Source organism: Pelodiscus sinensis, chromosome 16 (genome assembly GCF_049634645.1).
Source record: "Pelodiscus sinensis isolate JC-2024 chromosome 16, ASM4963464v1, whole genome shotgun sequence".
NCBI classification, from domain to species: domain Eukaryota; kingdom Metazoa; phylum Chordata; order Testudines; family Trionychidae; genus Pelodiscus; species Pelodiscus sinensis.
Window position 1 is genome coordinate 20956853 of NC_134726.1, and position 21971 is coordinate 20978823.

Here is a 21971-nt window from a genome sequence, read left to right on the forward strand (position 1 = left end):
GAGTTGTGTTATGAATGAAATTGGCAGTGGGGTTGGCTGGGAAATTAAAGTGATCAGGGTCCCTACTTAGGGTCCAGTGTGGATCTTCAGGACTCTCAAAAGAACTCAAGAGTGGAAGCTTTTAAAGCAAGGAGGGGGGGATTAATCTGAGCCCTTATTTCCCTTGTCTCCTATCTGTCATAAGTGTCTCAGTTTCCAGTATTTCATCTTTGCCTCTCCCTCTATTTTTTCTCTTCTAAGAATGTGCATATCTCTGCCGGTTATAGCCTCCTTCAAAGAGAAAGCCAGCTCATGCCAACAAACATAGGGCTAAGTTAAGGTGGACAGTGGGCCTTGATCCTAAAAGCCTTCAGAGCAGGGAGGTAGCCATCAGCAGAGTTGAGGGACTTCCCAGAAATCTAGGAGAATAACAAAGTAACAGCTGACACAGGTAGGTAGCTAGCTCACTAGCACTGCCTGCTGGACATGGCTGGAGTAAACTCACTGACAGCTTGAACATGAGAAGCTTTTCTCTGAGTTTTATTAATGATTTTTATGGGGCGGGGGGCTTAGGGCATTTACCTATGCATTTACCTCTTTAAAAAGGTGGTTTCTGGGACCTACCTGAGGTATATTAAAATCCCCAGTAATGACCAATGAGATTACATTATCTGGAGAACATATTTATGGAGAGGGCCCAAAAAGGAAGGGGCTTGGGCTATCTAACTCAAAGAATAGGTAAATCTGATTAGAGAATCCTAAGCACTATAAGGAATTGTTTATTTTGTTACTATTCATTTAGGCTACATCTACACTGTGAGTTTTTGCGGCAGAAAATATGCTAACGAGGGACTCATTTGCATGAGTCATGATGTCATTATATTTTCTGCCGTTTCTTTTTGCGCAGAAGGTTTTTGCGCCAAAAGAAGCAGTGTGGATGTTTCCTTTTTGCGCAAAACCTCCATTTTGCACAAGATCCTTATGCCTCTCTGGGACAAACATAAGGATATTGTGCAAAATGGGGTTTTTGCACAAAAAGGAAACATCCACACTGCTTCTTTTGGCGCAAAAACCCCTTGCGCAAAAAGAAATGGCAGAAAATATGCTAATGACATCACAACTCATGCAAATGAGTCCCTCATTAGCATATTTTTTGCCACAAACACTTGCCTGAGGCTACATCTACACTACAAGGTTTTTGTGCAAAACCGTCCACACCTCAAGCACGTTTTTGTGCAAGAAAATCTACAGTCAATCAACAGAACCAGAGGGCTTCTTGCGGGATAGGTATACCTCCTTCTATCAGGCGTAACTCCTTTTTGTGCTACAGCTCTTGCTCAAAAAGACATGTGTGGACTCTGCAGGGGGTTCTTGTGCAAAAAGAGCCTATCCAAAAACGCACAAGTGCTCTAATGGCCATTCTGTGAATGGCAATCAGAACTTTCTTGTGCAAGAGCATCCATGCAGTGTGGATGCTCTCTTGCACAAAAGCCCATCGCAAAAGCGATGGGCTTTGAGGTATGGATGCGCTTTTGCGCAAGAACATTTCCACAAAAGACTTCTTGTGCAAAAACCCTGCAGTGTAGACGTAGCCTCAGTGTATTATACTGAGAGGCGGGGAAAGCTTATTTTAAGAAGACTGCTTCTAATAGTGAAGGACACCTGAGCTTTTATAAAGAGTACTAGGGCACTAACTTTTAACAGTATAAGGAAAAACAAACAAACAAAAAACCTCCTAAGCTCTAGTAAACTATTTTGATTTCTAGAGTTGTTCTAACTTAACCATGACAGGGAAAGCAGTATCCAGGAATAGCTGCAAACTTTTGTCTTTGAAAACTTTCTGTGTGTTTGTACAGAAGTAACAACCCCCTAGACTGTATTTTACATATTCATCTGAACTTCCTTGTTCTGCTGTGGGCTTATAAAGGATGCTGAACGTTGTTCTAACTTAACCATGACAGTGGAAAGCAGTATCCAGGAATAGCTGCAAACTTTTGTCTTTGAAAACTTTCTGTGTGTTTGTACAGAAGTAACAACCCCCTAGACTGTATTTTACATATTCATCTGAACTTCCTTGTTCTGCTGTGGGTTTATAAAGGATGATTAGTACTTACAGGCACGAGCAAACGCTTGTGATCACTATCTCAGTAGGTGCGCACCTAATTTAGTTATGCTTACATTACTGCAAAGAGGCAGACTGTATAAACATTAAACTAAGAATAGGCCACACAGATTTTTTTAAAGGTGCATTAATTCCAGGAAAAAAAATCTATTCTGCAATAGCACAGCCTAACAAATACCAAAGCCTAGATTCCATGACTGTCAATGTGGACAGTTTACCCACCCATGCAGAACCCCATTGAAATCAATGTTTCCAGTTCTTGGGTTTGTAAAAAAATTATTCTTGAAAACCCTGAATGCTGGGTCTGATTTTATCAGGCAATGATTCCTTGATTCTGCAATTTTACTCTCATCAGGTGGACTCTTTAAAGTGTTCTCCTGGAGAGTTTTCAATGGAAACAGTGCAGCACTGGGTTTGAATAAAAGGAGTTGTCTGTGGAACTGAGTAAGAACTCTATAAAACAGAAGTGAGACAGGTTTTCAGTAGATGGAAAGATACAAGGAAACAAACCTGGAAAATTATATCTTTTAGTTTTAATGTAAAGCTAGAGTTGGTAACAGGTAAAGGCATGTTTATATTAGGTTTGATCTGAAAGTTTTCCTTTAATCCTGTGCTCAGCTTTGCACAGATAACTTACTTTCTGGAGTAGCTTGATAATTAGATTTATGAAAGTTACCTGCAACAGGAAAAGTAAAATATATTAATTCAATAATAAGAAATTTGTGCTGAATCCAGTAATCATTTGTGAAAGTGTCTAGTCAGAGAATTTCTAATTAGCTATGCTAATAACCAAATTCTTCAAACCACATGCCCCTCTGATGGATTCTCTGTAGCAGACATGAGTGAGTCGTTACTGAGTAATGCTGTAGGCTTTCAGGGTGATTAGGTAATAATGAATCACATGTGGAAAAAGAAACATTATAACTCTTCTACTTGTGATTAGTTACCTAAGCAATCCAAAGTCTCACTCCGGTCATCTCAAGAAGTGGGCTCTGCCCACGAAAGCTAATGATACCATCTACATATTTTGTTAGTCTTTAAAGTGCTACCAGACTCTTTGTTGTTGTTTTTCGAAAGGTAGCCGTTAGTTGTAACTTTAAAAATGAGTAGTCCTATAGCACTTTAGAGACTAACAAATATATACATATATACAGTGCTTTTTTTTGTAAGAAAAAAGGTGCCAGTACTCCAGGTTCAAAGTTGTTGAGCCAAAAAAAAAAAAAAAAGCTGTGCCGGGGTCAAAATGCGATCGCGGCCCCTTTAAAAGCTGTGTGTCCCGAGCTGCCCAAGGAAAATGCAAATAGATGCCAGTACACCAGAGGAGAATACCATTCAATTAAGGTATGCTGGGAAAATAGGCGGCGGTATGCTATCCTGGGGCATACTGTCACAAAAAAAGCACTGCATATATATATATATAGAGAGAGAGAGAGAGAGTGTATCATGAGCTTTCATAGGCAAAATCTCTTCCTTAAATGAGCAGAGCAAATAAGCAATGGTTTCAAACCATTTTATTCAACTAAATGCATCGTTTCAAACCATTTTATTAACATTAACTAATCTTCAAGCTACACTATAAAGTAGATAAGGCAGTTGGTTTTCCTCATGTTTAAAATGTGGACAACTAGAAACATTGCCTCTGCTAGGTGAAAAGATGTATACATAATGGAATCAAGGTAAATTGTAGCTTTAACATGTTACTTGATTGGTTGAGAAATATACTGATGCCTGTGTGCTAGGGAAAGAGGTATATTTTAAAGGGCCCAAGGCCACACAGTAAGGCTATGTCTACACTGCAGGCTTCTTGTGCAAGAATTTTTTGCACAAGAGTTCTTGCACAAGAGCGCATCCACACTGCAGAAAGCAGTGGATGCTCTTGTGCAAATACCTCCCCCCTGGAACCACTTTGGACAGGGCAAAAGATCACCAGTCCTTTCTGCAGGTGGGTGTCGGAGCCCCGCTGAGAGACAAGCTTAAAGAGATCTCCCTGGACAGTTGTTTCTCTGCTGCTGTGTGCTTTGGAACCTCTCCTAGGGGCTGAAAGCTGTAGCAGTGCTTGTTGTGGTTGCCCTCAGCCTCTTTGGACACCACAGCTTTTGCCTTAGTGCCTTTGGGGACTTTTGCCTTCGTCCTCTTGTGCTATGGAGCCAGAGATGGCCCTGTGCCTGCTCTGGCCCCACACGGCCAATGGAGTGCATGCAGATGCTGCTCCATGCTGCCATGCTACTCCTGCAGGAGCTCGAGCTCAATCTGGACTCTCTCTCCCTGGATGAGGTGGCTTTGCTGTGGCATCCCTACCCTACTATGGAAGGTGATACTGGAGACTTAACAGCAGTTCCGACTGGTGGGACCAGCTGGTCCTGAAGCACTGGGATGACCAGCAGTGGCTCCGAACTTCAGGATGCGGAAGCAGACATTCCTGAAGCTGAGTGCCTGGCTCGCCCCTGCCCTCTGGAGACAAGATACCCAGCTGCGACCCGCCATCCCCATGAATAAGAGTCTTGCCATTGCCCTGTGGAAGCTGGCCTCCCTGGACAGCTACCGTTTGGTGGCAAACCAGTTCAGGGTGGGCAAGTCCACAATTGGTGCCAAATTGATACAGGTAGGGCCCAGGGGGAAGGGAAGAATCCAGGCTGGGGGGGGGGGGGGAAGCCACGTCACCCAGGCGGTTGTGCCGTCCCTCCCTCACATAGGCCTGCTGTTGGGGGGGAACCTCCAGGGCAAGAGGGCCCTGGCATGTTTGAGGACAGAGGCCATCAGAGGGAGGCAGACATCCCCCAAGGGCTCATGCATCCACCCTGTCTCATTCTGTGTGCCCTTCTGCAGGCTGTCAGAGCCATCAACGACATCCTACTCGAGGGTCATCTGCCTGCGTGACATGGATGCAACTGTGGCTGGCTTTGCTGCCCTGGAGTTCCCCAACTGCAGGGAGCCGAGGATGGGACCCACATCCTCATCCGAGCACCGGAGCATCGAACAGCCCACTTCATCAGCCAGAAGGGGTACTTTTCCATGGTGCTCCAGGCCCTCTTGGACCATTGTGGCCACTTCACAGACATTAATGTGGGGTGGTCGGGCAGGGCACATGACACCCACATCCTCCGAAACTCCAGCCTGTTTTGTAGGCTGAAGGCAGGCACTTTCTACCCCCAGCGGGAATTGATGGTTGGGGATGTCTGCATGCCACTGTGCATCGTGGGGGACGCGGCCTACCCCCGAAGTTGTGGCTGATGCGGCCATACACCGGACGCATGGACCTCAGCCGGGAACGATTCAACCTGCACCTAAACAGGGCCCGCAACCAGGTGGAGTGCGCCTTTGGCTGGCTGAAGGCGAGATTCCGTTGTCTGCTCACCCGTCTTGACATGGGTGAACAGAATATCCTGGATGTGGTCTCAGCATGTTGTGTGGGGTGGATGGCAGGCGAGGGCTGGCAGTTCGAGCAGCCCGGGACAGCTGCCATTCGGCAGGCCCACCACTATGGGGTGCACATCTGAGAGGCCCTCAGGGAGATGTTCTCCCAGGTCCCACAGTAGGTCGCCTCTGTCTTGCATCCACATTTCCCTTGCATCATCCCAAAACAGGAAACATACAAAGTTAGTCCAGACTCACCAGTCTACAGCTGCTGCTTGAACTGCATGCGTCTCCACCACATCGGTCTTCACTCTTTAGTTATATTTCTGCATTATTTAAACTATTTAGTTTAGTTTTCCTCCATTTCCATAGTCAATTTTGGTATTTTTAGGGTATGAAATGGATTTCCAGGAACAGAACCGTCATTTATAGCATTGCGCCTATGGGAAATAAGGATTCGACTTACAATGGCTCGACTTATGAGAGTTCTCTAGGAATCAATTAGGTCATAAGTGTGGGGATTGCTTGTATTGCAAAATAGCTATTTCGAAATAAGGTGTGTGTAGACACTCCACTTCTGCTATTTCTAAATAGCCCCTCACCAGGGCCATTCTAAATTATTCCTCCCCAGTGCCTCCTGGGGCTCTAAATCAAGATAGCATGTTTACATTAGGGAAGCCTGCCTCAGACTAATTTTGAGGCTTCCCTAGAGTGTAGAGCTTATTTTGAAATAAGCTTTCAGTGTAGATGTATTCCTACAGTCTAAACCTTTTTGTACTGGCAACCCCCTGAGCAAAAAAAAAAAAAAAAAAGCAGTCCCTTTAAATGCCGCTCTGCTCGCCTGCCACTCCCCCCACATCCACATACATCAGGCGCCAAGCTGATAAAACAAAATACCGGCCAGCCCAAATCACACAATGCGACATGTAAAAATAATGATTCTGGTAAAAACAATGATTCTTCTTTCTGTGACAGCTTTGCTATAAAGAATTTCTTTCAACAAATGCTGTGTTTCTTAGCCCTATTAACAATTTCCTGAACGGAAGAAGCAGAACTTCCCAGCAAAGCTTTCTACAGGTTGAAAAATTATTTTGTTAAAGCCTTTCTAAAACAATTCTTTAAATTGCAGTTAGTTGGAAGGGAACACCCTTTAGTGAAAATGTGTCCCTTTTTAATTGGAAAACTTAAGAGATTGCAAATGTTTTTCCCACTTCTATGCAATTACCACAGCAACCTTCTGCCCTCTGGGGATGTAGAAGAAATGCCATGAATGTGAAATCACTTTAAATTATACTCTATGGATCTGTAAGCTCCAAGAGCACAGTGGGTCTCATCCTTTCCACATTATTGGTATGACACTTTTCTCCAATGGCTCTTGTAAAGAGGCTGAATGCTGACCACAAACTCTCCTGTGTGCTTTGTCACCACATAACACAGGGCTGGCTCTTCATTCAGCAGCAGACACCAGATTTCAGTAGACATTCTCTCTCTCTGGTGGTTCTTTCACAATACATTTTTTTAAAAAATTCAAATTCTTTCAAGTGCTTTTCTCAACATTGGACATCTTTTTCCATTCAGTCCCACACTACCTTGCATTAGTGTGTAGTTGGGAATTGCTCACATGCTGACCAAACTTGGTGATATAGCATAGCTAGAAGCTAGTGCACAATCATTCCAAAATTGTGACCTTAAGAAAGGTGCAATGTTATAGCAAGAACTCCAAAATTTCATTCAGAAACAGTACATTTAATAAGTGCATTTAATGAAATATAAACATCTTCACAACCTTAGAAGCTTGGAAAAACACCAACAAGTTGATAACCAGCCATAATGAACCTCTGCCATCAGACTAACGAAAGCTTCAGTATCCCTTTAGAACTGCATGTCAGAGTTTATCATGTTTGTCGGGCAGTTCTGTACTATTCAAGGGTGCTGGGTGTTCTTTCATCCAAATATTTATAGATGTCAGTTTTTCAGATGAGCTCACTCTTCCTTAGCCTTTCCAAAGGTACTTATAAAAATTTTCTCAATGCTCTGCATGTTAAAAAGGGCACCATCTGCTGTGCTAACATAAGTCTAGTGCAGTGGTCCCCAACGTGGTGCCCGCGGGCGCCATGGCACCCGCCGGGCCATTTATGTGCTCCCACGGAGCAATCTGGGCTGGCCCCGCCCCCGGGCATGCAGCAGGTGTCAGCTCTGGGTGCATGGGCGGCCCCTGCCCCGGGGTCACGGCACATGCCGGTGCCGGCCTCAGGCACCTGGAAAGCCCCTGCCTGGGGTCACGGAACATGCTGGTGCTGGTGCCGGCCCCGGGCGCATGGCGCGTGGGTGGCCCCTGCCCGGGGTCGCAGCACATGCCGGTGCCAGCCCTAGCCCTGGTGCGCGGCACATGCCGGTGCCAGCTCCAGCCCCGGGCATACGGTGCCTGGACAGCCCCTGCCCAGGGTTGTGGCACAATGCAGTGCCGGTGGCGGCCCCTGCCCGCATGGGCGGCCCCTGCCCGGGGTCGTGGCACATGCTGGTGCCAGCCCTGGGCACGTGGCGCATGCTTGGCCCCGCCCCCAGACCCGTGGCCCGTGAGCGGCCCCGCCCCCAGGCACCCAGCAGCCCCAAAACGTTGGGGACCACTGGTCTAGTAGCTAAGATAATGTAATTAATACAATGTTTAAGAACAGAGGAAGCAGTGGCTAGGCCATGACATGGCTCAGGGGACCTGGGTTCTAATAACTCTGATCTCATCTGAGCCTCTCTAGGCATTACCATTATACACATAATATGAAGAACTGAAGCAGTACTAAATTCTACAGCTAGGAGCCATAGAAATGTTGCTGTCAGTATCTTGAGTAAGCTAGAGCCTTGCAGCCAAATGTTACTGGAGCATCCACTTCAAGTATTTTGATCTAATTCATTATTGAATGCTTTCAGAGTCATTCATGTTCACACATATTTTTGTGAACAAACAGAACTGAATCAAATACAAGTAGCTGAGGCATCACAAAAGGTGTATTAAACAAATTGAGCTGTAATTTTAATCTTTTTAGAAATGTAATATATACAGATTAGATTAAATTTTGGATTTTAATATTATTTAAAAACAGCTAAAGAAGACACCTCTCAACCTACTTTGCCCTACTTCTCAGAGTTTATATTTGTGGATTTGAGCTTTAAGGGAAGAATGAGGAAAATTTGCCCTCCTAGTCCTGTGTAACTCAGCCATCCAAGTGATCACTCTACTATAATGCATTTGAATATGGAAGAACGCAGAATGTATTAATTTTACTCTTTTTTGGGGTCCAAAGTTTATTCCCATTTAAGTCTGTGGCAACTCTCCTGTTGATGTCTGTGTGTGTGCAGGAATGGTGTCTAGAACATATTGCTGCACAGACAGAACTTGAATGAAGACACAACTCATTCTATTTGGATAATTTTTTCAAGTAAATAACTAATTCTGCTGGTTTTGGTAAAGCCCTTGGGACTTGAATGACCTGTTTTTGTGCCTGTGATGTGCTTTTTGCCACAACTACAGGGATGGGTTTTTTCCCCAGAATTTCTGGGTCTTTTCCCTGATTCTGCTTGTCCCACACTCCCTCGATGCTTTTTGGGAATACAATGTTCAGTAAAGTTATGCAAGTGTGTAAGTCTTTGAGGGTAGTAATGTGTTAATGCAGGAGTTCTCAAACTTTGTAATACTGCGACCCCCCTAAAATTCTAAATGAACGTGTGTGACCTCCCACCCTCACTACTCCACAAGTAAAGGGGGAGTTGGGGACAGCGGGGCTGGCCAGGGGAGATCAGGTGGGGGAACTGGCTGGCGGGAAGCAGGGCTGGCAGTGGCGGGTGGGAGTTGGGGGCAGTGGGGCTACCCGGGGGGTCATTGAGGGCAGCAGGGCTGGCTGGGGGAGATCGAGTGGGGGAACTGGCCGGCGGGAAGCAGGGCTGGCTGGGGCGGGTGGGAGTTAGGGGCAGTGGGGCTAGCCGGAGGAGTTGGGGGGTTGTCAGGAGCAGCGAGGCTGGCTGGGGGAGATCGGGCAAGGGAACCAGCAAGTGGGAAGCAGGGCTGGCTGGGCTGGGGGGGTGTTGGATGCTGTGGGAGCTGGCCGGGGGACACTGGGAGGAAAAGGGGAGAACTGGCCGCCAGAAGGAGGGCTGGTGGGGGCAGTGGGGCTGGCAGGGGAAGATCGGGAGGAGAAGTGGGGGAGAACCAGCTGGCCGGGAGGGGGTCAGGGGGAGTGCGAATCGGCCGGCAGGGAGTGGGACTGACCCGGGCAAATGCCGATTCCAAGGCGCTGCCCGTCCCATGCACAGTCCTGGCAAAGCACGAGTGAGTTTGGCTGTGGCTCCACCATGTGCTTGACCAGCGCTCAGGAGTACGTACAGGGCTTCCCCTCCTCCACAAGGCACCACGATCAACCAGAGGCTCTCAGTGCTGATCGCGCCCTGATTCCGAGCCACTCCCCCAGCCCCTGCCAGGCTTCCATCAAGCGCCCAGCCGTAAAACTAGAAAATACCAGACATTGCCCATGTCCGGTATTTTCTCAATTTTTTTACCAGACTGTCCCAAAAAAACGGACTGTCCTGCGACCCCCCTCTAAGTTGCTCGCAACCCTCTTGGGGGTCACGACCCTCAGTTTGAGAAAGGCTGAGTTAATGGCCTTCCTAGACATTTCAAAGGAAGAGAGAAAATAAGACAGACTAGGGCTAGGGTTGCCGGATGGTTTCAACAAAAATCGGGGACACACTTGACATTGCATCACAAGCTACATTGCATCTTGTTTAGAAAACACCGGACATTTCTATTTTCTCAGTTTGTTTCCCGAACAGAAAGCTCAAAACCGGACACCTGGCAACCTCACTGAATCGCATGGAAAGCACCGTGGGAAGAAGCACGTAGCAGAAGCACTTTTTGAACAGCGTTATAAATCAATACAGTTCAGCAGTCCCCAGAAAACACCGAGCACGCTTGGCAGCAAGGACCGGAACGAGCATTCGCCTTCAGCCACAGTCGGCCGGACAAACCTTCAGACGGCGAGAAAAGAGGAAGGACCCCCCCCCCCCTGCAGAAAACAAGCTCAGCCTCCCGCCCCAGGCATTAGGGGGCCGGCCCGGCTTCGGGAAAGGGCTGAGTTCCAACACGTGCCCGCTACTCACCCCTCTGCCCGCAGCGCACGGGGGCCGGGAGGCGCTTCCCAGACACGCCCGGGCTCCCTAGCAGCTGCAAGCCCCAGACAACAAACCCCGCTCGGGGTTAAGCAGCCGCGGCCCAGTGCAGGTCGCACCGCGTGAGACACGCCCGCCCCTTCCCCGCTCCCAGCCCTGGTCCGGCCCGGAATGGCCGAGCGCGGCCCGCGGGCCAGAAGCGCAGCAGCCGCCACGCGGCAGGAGCCTGCAAAGCGCAGCCGGGCGCCGAGCCCTGCGTGGCTACTGACCCCCCCCCGCCTCCGAGAGGTGCGAGACGCGCGGCAAGTCCCGCTGGATTTCCGGGAGTAGCGGCTCTGCAGGTGAGTGAGCCGCCAGCGCTGGGCTGGTTCCCTCCCTGCCTCCCGCGGCGCGGTGCGGGGCGGCAGCCGGGTGTGGTGGCTTTACACGCGCCTCCGTCTGCCTCGCGCCCCCCAGGCTAGTCCCGGCGGCGTCTGCGTGGAAGAAAGTTGCATCCCCCTGGAGTCAGGTAGCGGCAGCAGTTTGGCTCGGAGCTGGCAGAGTCCGGGAAGGAGCCCAGCTCCGCAACGCTTGGGGTGGAAGAAACTCTGCCCAAGGTGTTGCCTTCAGATGGTCTTCCAGTTCATGTCCCGTCCCCCCCGTACCCATCTCGGCGCGGCTCTGGTAACCTTCGCACCTGCTGACCCATGAGGAAGTGAAAAGAATAAAATGGGTTGGCGGGGAAAGTTCTGACTGACAGTGATAAGGGAAGGTTAATGAAGAAAAACAGCTGGAAATTTTATCAGGCTCTCAAGACTGTAGGGATCTGAGCGCTGCTGTTATGGGCAGATGATTTCTGTTGCTATTTTCAGTGACTTAGAAGTTCACTGCATTGGGTGGCTGTCCCTCTCTGGATAGCTAGAGAAGGGGAGAGAAAGAGAGCAAGCAGGCATTTAGAGTGCGGTGTAAACCAGGATATTCTTTTACAGGTCACATAATATTGAGTACTATTGAACTTCATGCAAAAACTTACCTCAGTGCTGCAAAGTCTAGTCTCTAATTCACCGCAAAAAACTGGATTTAAGACCTCCATGAAACAGGTAAGACAGATTCTCTGACTGTCACTTTGTTAAACCTTGATATCAATTTAGCTGGACCAAAAAATCTCCATATCTTATATTCTACTGAAATGTGTGGCCTCTCTTGCAATAGGAGCTAATGTGGAAATGTACATACATGTGATGCTGGGTGGTGTTGGTAGCTGGTACTTACAGAGGAGGTCAGACTAATCTTCTAGTTCCCTTCTGGCCCTATTTGCCATGATTCCACTAATTATATGAAAGGTCTCCAGAGCAGAACCGAGGTTTGATTCTGCATGTATTGGAGTTACTGGCTAAACTTTTAATGACTTCATCAGGAGCAGGATTGAGTCCTTGCCAAATAAGCTGCAGCATTATTTCCTCCCCGCTGTAGATATTAACCCTTTGTTGTGCATTCCCTTTAAAAGAGTCATAAGGGACAGAGGCTGATACCCTTACTGCAATACATTAGCAGTTGACTTCACAATTAGTCCCCCTGATTTCAGTAGTACTACTTGTGGAGTAAGGTGCCATTCAGTGTGTGTTAAGGGTACAAGAAATCTGACCCCTTAATCCCTAGTTATAGGTGGGTCTCTCAGCCAGTGAGTTGCAAATTGTATCCTCTGCCTGAGGTCAGGAGGCATTGACAGCAAAAATAGCTCACTCCTACACACCTTCTCTATTCACCTTGCACACATACATAAATTAGGCAGGCTTCTTCTTAGGCTGATCTCTTTTAAAATTATTTATAATCATACACAACTTTTGGTTTAACAGTAAATATAAGGTGATTGTGAATTTTGTTGACTTTGATCTAGTGGCCACCTACCAAAAAGACTGAGAAATACTTAAGTAGAGGAAAAAATATGTAGACTCCAGTGTGAATGCTTGGCTGCTCTAGTCTGAGACCGCGATTCACTGGAATCATACCTGTTCTTTGCCAAAGTTGATTAGCCACTGCAGCTCTGTATTTTGGCAATAACATACTGTATTTGTTAGAGCAATGAGAACACCCTATGTATGATAGTACAGTTACTGTCTGTACTAGAGTGGAGCTCCAGAGTTAAAAGCACAAGCAGTTCCCCTGTGAGCTACGTAGCCAAGTCTTTCTAGCTGAAGCTGTAACAGCTTTGTATCCTCTGTAGACTGGGTACACGGAAGGTTAGGTAAGGTGCTCACCAGTGTGTTACTGTATTTTAAGTACCCGTGGCTTGTCTTAAAAAGCCATTCGTTTTTATTGGTATGAAGTTGTCTGAGATGGGATACAAGAAAGATCAGAGTGGTTTGAAATAGCCGTGACTAATGAACAATATTTCTGTTAAAAACCCAACACACATATCATCTTAGCCAAAAGGCTGAGAATTCTGAACTCCTGTAAAACATGAGCGTTTGTTTCTCCCCTCTTCTTGTATCTGATGTTTTAATTTAAAAATAAATCAGCTCCTATAGGTAGGTATACAAATAGTGGTCAGGTTACAACATACTAAAAAGGATGTTGATCTGAAATTTACAGATGGAAAAAGTATCCTTCTCAGCTTGAAGAGAGTACAGTGAGCCCTCGCTACTTCGCGGTTCGACCATCGCGGATTCACGACTTTGCGGACTTTTTTCAAAGCCTCGGGGGAAGCCGGCGGGGGGGGGGGGGCATCCCAGGCGCGCCTGGGCTGCTCCCCCGCCGGAGCCCCTCCGCGGCTTTCAAAGCCTCGGGGGAAGCCGGCGGGGGGGGGCATCCCAGGCGCGCCTGGGCTGCTCCCCCGCCGGCTTCCCCCGAGGCTTTGAAAGCCGCGGAGGGGCTCCGGCGGGGGAGCAGCCCAGGAGCGCCTGGGATGCCCCCCCCCCCCCGCCGGCTTCCCCCGAGGCTTTGAAAGCCGCGGAGGGGCTCCGGCGGGGGAGCAGCCCAGGCGCGCCTGGGATGCCCCCCCCCCGCCGGCTTCCCCCGAGGCTTTGAAAGCCGCGGAGGGGCTCCGGCGGGGGAGCAGCCCAGGCGCGCCTGGGATGCCCCCCCGCCGGCTTCCCCCGAGGCTTTGAAAGCCGCGGAGGGGCTCCGGCGGGGGAGCAGCCCAGGCGCGCCTGGGATGCCCCCCCCCCCCCCGCCGGCTTCCCCCGAGGCTTTGAAATCCTACTTCGCGGATTTTCAGCTATCGCGGTCGGGTTTGGAACCTATCTACCGCGATAAACGAGGGTTCACTGTAAATGTATTTACCATTCTTATTCTAATAAAATGTTAATTCATTTAATTTATATCAGTCTTTTCAGTTGGACTAGTTGATGAAGTTTTTGAAACTGATAAATCTCATTAAATTATAATCCGAAACAGTCAACAAAATGGCTTTACACTACCAGCACAGAATAAAGAAGTTGATATAAAGGAAAATAACTATTCTATTAAAAATTAAGCATCCAATATTTCAGACTTCTTAACATATTGATGTACTATGCTGTGACTTACTATCTATTGTTATTATTCAAAACTAATATTCTTATTTAGAACTGCTTTCATTTTATTGTGTCCAAACCTAGTTTCTTTGAGCGCCAATAGTCTGTCTTCAGCTGTCAGTTTTGGCTAATGAAAAGTGTGAGTTGCAAGATTACTATAGTGTATATTTTTAAAAGTGGGCTCAGTCTTCTGCATCATAGAATAATGCATATGTGTAGCTGAGAATCTATTCTTATTTACACGTGAGCCTATAAATAACTGTGATGGGTGCCTTGGAAATACACATAGCTGGTTTCTCAGTGATCTAATTATGGGCTGGATAAAATCTTTGGAGTTTTGTAAGTAGGGGCACAGCAGAAGATTCAACAGATCTTCCTTCTTATCCTTTAGCAGTATTCACAATTTTTTTAACTCCTTCAAATCTTTCCTTTTTCTGTCTGATGCATTGCCCTACCTTCCGATTGAGCTATTTCTAATTTTAATAGCTATTGCATTTCAGAATCCATTTCCCCCTCCCACACACACTGGGGCTGTGTCTACACTGGCATGAATTTCCAGAAATGCTTAAAAAGGAATACTATTCCATTTTCAGTTTTTCCGGAAAAGGAGCGTCTACATTGGCAGGCTGCTTTTCCGGAAAAGCCCTTTTTCCGGAAAAGCGTCTGTGGCCAATGTAGACGCGCTTTTCCGGAAAAGAGCCCCGATCGCCATTTTCGTGATCGGGGCTTTTCTCCGGAAAAGACTACTGGGCTGTCTACACTGGCCCTTTTCCGGAACAGTGTTCCAAAATAAGGACTTATCCCCGAGTGGGAGCAGAATAGTTTTTCCGGAATAGCTGCTAATTTTGTACAGTAGAGCATCGTTGCTTTTCTGGAAATTCAAGGGCCAGTGTAGACAGCTTGCAGCTTATTCCAGAAAAGTGGCTGATTTTCCGGAATAAATGGCCCAGTGTAGACACAGCCTGGTAGTTTTACAGAGTGTAGTTGCCAGATACAATACAGGGGTCTGTATCTGAACAGAATGTGATCTTTGAAAAGTTTACAATTGAACAAACGTTGACTGACTACAGCTTTAAAAATAAGAAATAGTCTTGCAGCACCTTAGAGACTAACAAAAAATGTAGATGGTATCATGAGCTTTCATGGGCACAACCCACTTCTTCAGATGAATGGAGTTAAGGAGATCCAGTTTCCAAACGGATAGCAAAGAGAAGGGATTGGGTGGGGGGAAGAGAAGGAAAAAGAAGAGGGGGGAAAAAAAGGGGAAAATATTGTCAATTAGTGTCCATGCTAAATAAAGCTAGGTGCTAAATGCTCTTAAATACCCAGCGTTTGGGGGTTTTTTTTTTATGTCTTTAGGATGTGGAATGTAGCAGGTAATCCAGTTACAGTCTTTGTTTAAGCCTCTATTATAGGTGTTAATCTTGGAAATGAAATTAAGCTATGCAGCTTCCCTTTCAAGCTGGTTTTTGAAATTAGCTTGTAATACAGGCAGTCCCCGGGTTACGTACAAGATAGGGACTGTAGGTTTGTTCTTGAGTTGAATCTATATGTAAGTCGGAACTGGCATCCAGATTCAGCCGCTGCTGAAACTGACCGCCAGTTCTGACTTACATACAGATTCAACTTAAGAACCCCAAGTCAGTTGCTGCTGAAACTGATCAGCAGCTGATTCCAGGAAGCCCGGGGCAGAGCAACTCTGCCTTGGGCTTCCTGTAGTCAGCGCTGGTCAGTTTCAGCAACGGCTGACTTGGGGACGTCTGGGGCAGAGCAGCTGGGGTGCTGCTGGGTTGCTCCAGTAGCACCGCTCCTCGGCGCTACTGGACCAACCCAGCAGCACCCCAGCTGCTCTGCCCCAGGAGTCCTGATTCAGCCGCTGCTGAAACTGACCAGCAGCGGCTGAATCAGGACGCCTGGGGCAGAGCAGTTGGGGTGCTGCCGGGTTGGTCCAGTAGTGCCCAGAGCGGCGCTGCGGACCAACCGGCAGCGCCCCAGCTGCTCTGCCCAGGGTCCACAACAAAAGCCTGGTCTGCTGAGGGGGGCACACTAGCTGCGGCCCCCCCCAGCAGACCAGGGACACAGGGAGCAAAGCGGCAGGGGGGGGGGGGGGTGTGCCTCGCCTCTGAGGCTTTTGCTCCCGGTGCCCCTGGTTTGCTGGAGACGGTCCCCAGCAGACCAGGGGCACCGGGAGCAAACCCGCAGCCGCAAAGCCTCAGAAGCGCGGGAACCCGCCGCTGCTGCGGGTTTGCTCCCAATGCCCCTGGTCTGCTGGAGACGGTCCCCAGCAGACCAGGGGCACCGGGAGCAGCTTTTCTCGCCCCAGAGCTCGAGGTGGCTGACTGCTGCCTGTGAGCTCCGGGGCGAGAGAGCCCCGTTCGTAAGTGTGGATCCGACGTAAGTCGGATCTGCGTAAGTCGGGGACTGCCTGTAATAAATATCAAAACTTTGAGATTCTTTAATGAGTGCCTGGCCAAGTTAAAATATTCCCCAACAGGTTTTTGTGTGTTATCATGTAACTTTACCATGAAAAAGAAAAAAAAATGCTGTTTATAACCATCTTAATTTAAACTAAACAAGCACAGAAACTGTTTCCTTACTTTGTCAAATCTTTTTTAAACTTTGTTTATTTTTCAGTAGTGTATGTTTAACACCAAACTCTAATGTATTTGCTTTTTCTTTTCTTTGTCTCTGCTGCTACCTCATTGCATACTTCTAACTCCAAATGAGGTGTGTGACCCGTCGTGTCAGTTTGAACTCTGGTATTTGTAACTCTCAGGTTCTGTTGGAGTTTCTTTTAAAGAGGGTTGGGTAAAATAATAGCAGGTATCACTTGCTAGGTTCCAGTGTCCCTTTCTAGTAGCTAGTCTGCAGTTGGATTATTGGAATTATTTCTTTGGCTCATATCACACAGGCCTGTGTCTTGGTGCTGAAGATTCCAGATATGGCTGGAATAATTAGTTGATTGCCATCAAACACTATTGTATTTATGTTTAATAAAAGAAAAAATAATGGGTTGCATGAACTCTGCTCTTTATGATGATGATGATGATGAACCAAAATTGTGATTACAAATAGAATTCAAATGTTATTTTTCAATGCTATTCACTTATATTCATAGGGGGATGTTATTATGCAAGAGCAAAGTTAGCATGGCAACTAATGGGGGTTCAAAATGGAAGAAAGGCAGAAAAGCAGTCCACAAAGTAGGAGCAGTTAATCATTTGTAGTGGCCATACAATAGAGGAGGCTGTTTTTATCTCTAAACAAAACATTTTCAGTCAGTGATGGATTATGGAATAGCACTGAGCCCTGGGTATAAAGAGGGAAAAGCATACACATTCCAGGGCATTGCAAAATCTTCAAGACTTACTGTGAGCACCTCAAAATTGTCCCCCTCCTGAACCCATACCCCTTCCCAGACCTCGCATCCCAATCCCCTACCCTAGGTTACAGCTCACACCCCTGCACCTCATCCAGTACGGCAAGTCACAACTGCCTCCTTCACCCAATCTCTCTCCCAGACCCCCACTCTGCACCCCAATCCCTTATCCCAAGCTCCCTTTTGCACCTAGCCTCCATCCCATACCCCACCCCATTAATATAATGAAAGCGGCCCTCGACCACTTTCCAAAATTTAGGAATGGACCCTCATCAAAAATTATTGCCACTCCTGGCTTAATCATATGCTTACAGTTAACCACATTCAAGTGCTTTTTTGAATAAGGAAAGGCTACTGAACTGTGTTAATTAGGGTTGCCTGGTGTCCGGTTTTGAACTGGACAGTCCAATATTTGAGCTTTCTGTTCGGGAAACAAATTGAGAAAATATAAATATCCGGTATTTTCTAAATAAGATATCATGTAGATTGTGATGTAATGTCAAGTGTGACCAGTATTTTTGTTGAAACCATCTGGCAAACTTAGGACTAATGATATTTGTCTCCAACATGGTATGAAATTGATTGCCACTAAAACTAGCTATCTTTGTGGAAAAGTCTCAGAGGAAAGTCACGCTAGTCTGTAACTTTAAAAATAAAGAGTAGTCCTGTGGCACCTTAGAGACTAACAAAAATAAATATATAGTAAAATGAGCTTTCATGGAGAAAACCCACTTCCTCAGATGAGCAGAGTAACACACATTACATCTGAGGAAGTGGGTTTTGCCCACAGAAGCTCATGATACTAGATATTTATATTTGCTAGACTCTAAGGTGCCACACGACTACTCTTTGTTTGTGAAGTCATTGGCTCTTTCGTAACAGATACACAATTCAGACGCATCTATGTTGAAATAAGAGTCAAGTTTACCAGTGAAAATTATGTCAAGATCTCAAGTACACCAAACAGCTTACATAAAACTAAATGCTGAGGGAAAGTGAAGTCACAGTATTTATTGCTGTGGACCTAGTCCTGCACCCACTTACAAAATTAATAAAGTTCCTACATGGTTATCTTACACAAACTTTAGTCTTAAGAATGTCTCACCAGAGCCTGTTTTCCTCTTAACAGTTTTATCTCACAGGGGCTGACTGCGCTTGTCCCTGCTTATTTTGCTTCTGAGACAAACGCTCTGTTCGATACCACTGTGTTGGATTTAATGGGGAATGCCTGATCTGGTGAGTCAGCAGAAGAGCAGTGTAGAGTCCTAGAACCTGATATCCTGTCACAATATCAATGTCAGACTGACAAACTAATTAAAATGGGCTAGTTATGAGAGAGCTTTCCATATGGAACTCGGTAGAGTATATTAAACAGGAAAGGAATCCATACTATAAAAACTCAGAGGAGGACAGTAAAGAAAGAACCAGCTGTGCCTTATATAAACTAACGCCTACTTGTGGGAAAGAGTGTGGTTTAACCTGTTGTATCAAATACTAGTGGCTCTTGGATGACTGACATTGCTTTTGTGCTTGGCAATGAAGTAAAATATACTGTAGTAATTCCTTATAGTTCAAAGAACTAGTGTTGGCTTTAAAATAAGACTGGATTCTTTTTTTTTCCTTCAGGGAAAGCAGGCACTTTATTTGTATACTGACTCTACTAGGAGTATAATGGTATCACTAGGTCATGCTCTAGCAGATTTGCTTGAAACTTGATAAGACTAGATGTGCATATTTACTAATGACTTCCCTGTATGATTAACACTTTACATGCGGATTAACATGTACAATACAGAACTAGTTCCTGGTGCTGCCTTACCATACACATTTTAGAGGGAGGGAGGAAAACACAGCTATTCTTTTGACCCAGGAGAAAATGAGCTAGTTGGCATACAGAAGTCCTGAGGTTCCTGAACTGTGTAACCTCAGAGACTAATTACAGGCAGTCCCCGGGTTACGTACAAGATAGGGACTGTAGGTTTGTTCTTAAGTTGAATTTGTATGTAAGTCGGAACTAGTACATATTTTGGGGGGGGGGATGGGGAGCTGGAGTTAGGTGGAAAAGACCCTGATTCTCATACAACTTCCTTATTCTAATAAAAACACTTACTGTTTTGATATGAAGGTTTTTTTGGTTGATATTTTAATTAAAAATTGATCATAAGTTTCATTGTTTCATGCTATATCCAAATCTTCCTTTTGGGGTACCTGAAAGATCCCAGTTATTCATTTAATAGTCAGAATCTTTGTTTTTTATAACTAAAAAAAGTTTATTCAATGCATGTTACTGTTCCAAATAGAATTTGCTACAGATGGTTCAGTGAAATGGGTATTAAGTGTAATCAATAGTCATTGGAGAGCACAGTGAAATATTGATACAATCAAAGCTGTTGTTGTATTCTGCTGAGCAGAAAATGGAAATCCCTTCCTGTGAAGTGTGTGTGTGTGAATTTATCCACAGGATTAATTTTAAAGAAAAATTCTGTGTTGGGAACAGGAGTTTAGCCACAGGTGGGTCCTCATTGTCCCCTCACCCACTTTGCAACCAGACCCATCCCCTCCGGGCTTACTCTGCTCCACTCCAGCCAGGGTGTGGGGTTGGGGCTTATCCCCTCTTCCCTTCTGTCCTGCTCCTCCCCATTCTTGCCCACCCACACCACTGGATAATTTTTCAGCTTCACCTCTGCCAGGCTGGAAGGGACTTGTTAATTTCACGTGACGCTAACAAGATACTTGCAGCTGTAGTGCTGAAGAGAGAAAGAGCTGTTGCTCCCAAGGTGGGGACTGTAACACAATGAGTCTCTCTGCCTGCTGCTCCTGCTGTTCCCTAGGAAATTAATTTTTCCGATCTGGGGTGCCCCCTTTTGGCTGGTGTCTTGTACCCCCCAGCACACCCGCGTCCTCCGCGGCGAGAAAAGCCGCTCCACGTCTCCCTGGTCTGCTTGGGGGAGGGGGGCTCTAGCTCTGCGTCTCCCTGGTCCGCCTGGGGGAAGTGCCCCCCGCGCCGCCAGAGGCGGCGACAGTGGGGGAGGCACCCCGCACTAGCTGCGCCCCCCCCATTTGTAACTAGGGATCCGACGTAAGTCAGATTGATGTAACCCGGGGACTGCCTGTATTGATCTAAGGAAAGTGTCCCCTCCCTACTGGCTGTTTATCCATCTTATTTAGCTCCCACTAACATGGTATTTGAGTGTCCCCCACTGTTTAGCCTCACAACAGGATGGCGAGGAAAGAAATTGCTATTATCTCCTTTTTACACATGGGAAGTAAGGGCAATGAGATGTACGTGACTTGCAGACAGTCACACAGGGAATTTGGTGGAGAATGGACTTAAACTCAGGTTTCTTGTGTCCTGGGCTAAGACCCTATCTGTTGGACCAACCTTCTTCTCCTTGAAGATGAGACTTGCACAACAACTAAATGCCCCTTTAAACTTTCCCTCTTCTCTCCAAACTGTAGTTGTTGTCCTGTGAATCACAGAACACTAGAACTGGAGGGGACCTTGAGAGGTCATCCAATCCAGTCTACTGCCCGCACAGTAGGACCAAGCACCGTCTAGACCATCCCTGATAGATATTTATCTAACCTGCTCTTAAATATCTCCAATAATGGAGATTCATTCAAAGAAGAATTTTTGAAGTGAGCCTAGTGTAACAATAGTTAGCTCTTGCTGACCAAGAGGTCAAAGAGGAGGCATGCATCACATGACCTGACAATGCCCTCTGCCCTCCCCCCCCCCCCATTTCCTCTCTAATGAACCTCAGTGAAAAGACAATGGGGCTAAGCCTCATCTACCTCTGGAGGAATTGTGTGCCATAAAATTAACAACTCTGTGCACCATATTTTAAAATTCTACATATTTTGTATCAAAATAACAGAATATAATCAAGCTGGTTCAGTTATTTTGGTAATGTATTTAAATGACAAATTAATGTGTTGGACTCTCGGGGACGGGGTTTATCTATCCCTTCCACTATCTCTTTCCCTCACTTGTCTTACTTGGAACGCTTTTGGTGTAACTAATTAGTGTTGCTGTCAGTGGAAAAAGGTCAAACACAATAATTTAATCCAAACCTACATGGCAGTTTATTGAGAAGGAATTTACAGCAATGGTAAAAGAGTTATAGCAGGCATGTAGCCCCTATATTAAACACAACAATACAGTTGGAGCTCTGCATTCCTCTAAGCAAGCCTCTCTTTCACAAACATTGGACAGTCTAGAGATGGCTCCTCTTCTGTTCTTCTCAGATTTCTGGTCTGTTGCCACAAAGCAAACCCCTGGTTGCCGTGAGAGCCCTCTGGTTCACAGTCCAATAAGCCACAGAGCAGAGTGTCACTGGCTTCTTCAGATGCTCAGATTAAGAACTCACCACCACCAGTAATTTACTTTAGTTCTTATATTCCCTTTTCTCCCAATGGAGTCACATGTCTTAAAAGCCTGCCCAGTGGGTGTGTAGTTAGTTAGTGTTTTAGAAGAGGCATGCCT

The 21971-nt window shown here is 46.4% G+C and overlaps 1 protein-coding gene and 1 long non-coding RNA gene across 5 annotated transcripts in view; one reads left to right on the forward strand and one right to left on the reverse strand.

The window, feature by feature from the left end:
• Positions 1-1108: 1108 nt before the first annotated feature.
• On the reverse strand, positions 1109-10739 carry LOC112545817 (uncharacterized). The gene is made up of 3 exons (XR_012896150.1): positions 10604-10739; positions 5714-5895; positions 1109-2777 (listed from the first exon to the last, which is right to left on the reverse strand). It is a non-coding gene; the product is annotated as an uncharacterized LOC112545817 (long non-coding RNA).
• A 74-nt stretch (positions 10740-10813) lies between these two features.
• TMC5 (transmembrane channel like 5) overlaps positions 10814-21971 on the forward strand; it is a 55860-nt gene continuing 44702 nt past the window's right edge. For 2 of the 4 annotated variants that reach the window (XM_075899397.1, XM_075899394.1), the window contains exons 1-2: positions 10814-10953; positions 11581-11691. The gene's annotated coding sequence lies outside the window, so the exon portion shown is untranslated. Of the gene's footprint in view, positions 10954-10984; positions 11209-11580; positions 11692-21971 lie in introns of those variants that run through there. The other 2 variants (XM_075899396.1, XM_075899395.1) reach the window with 2 other exon arrangements.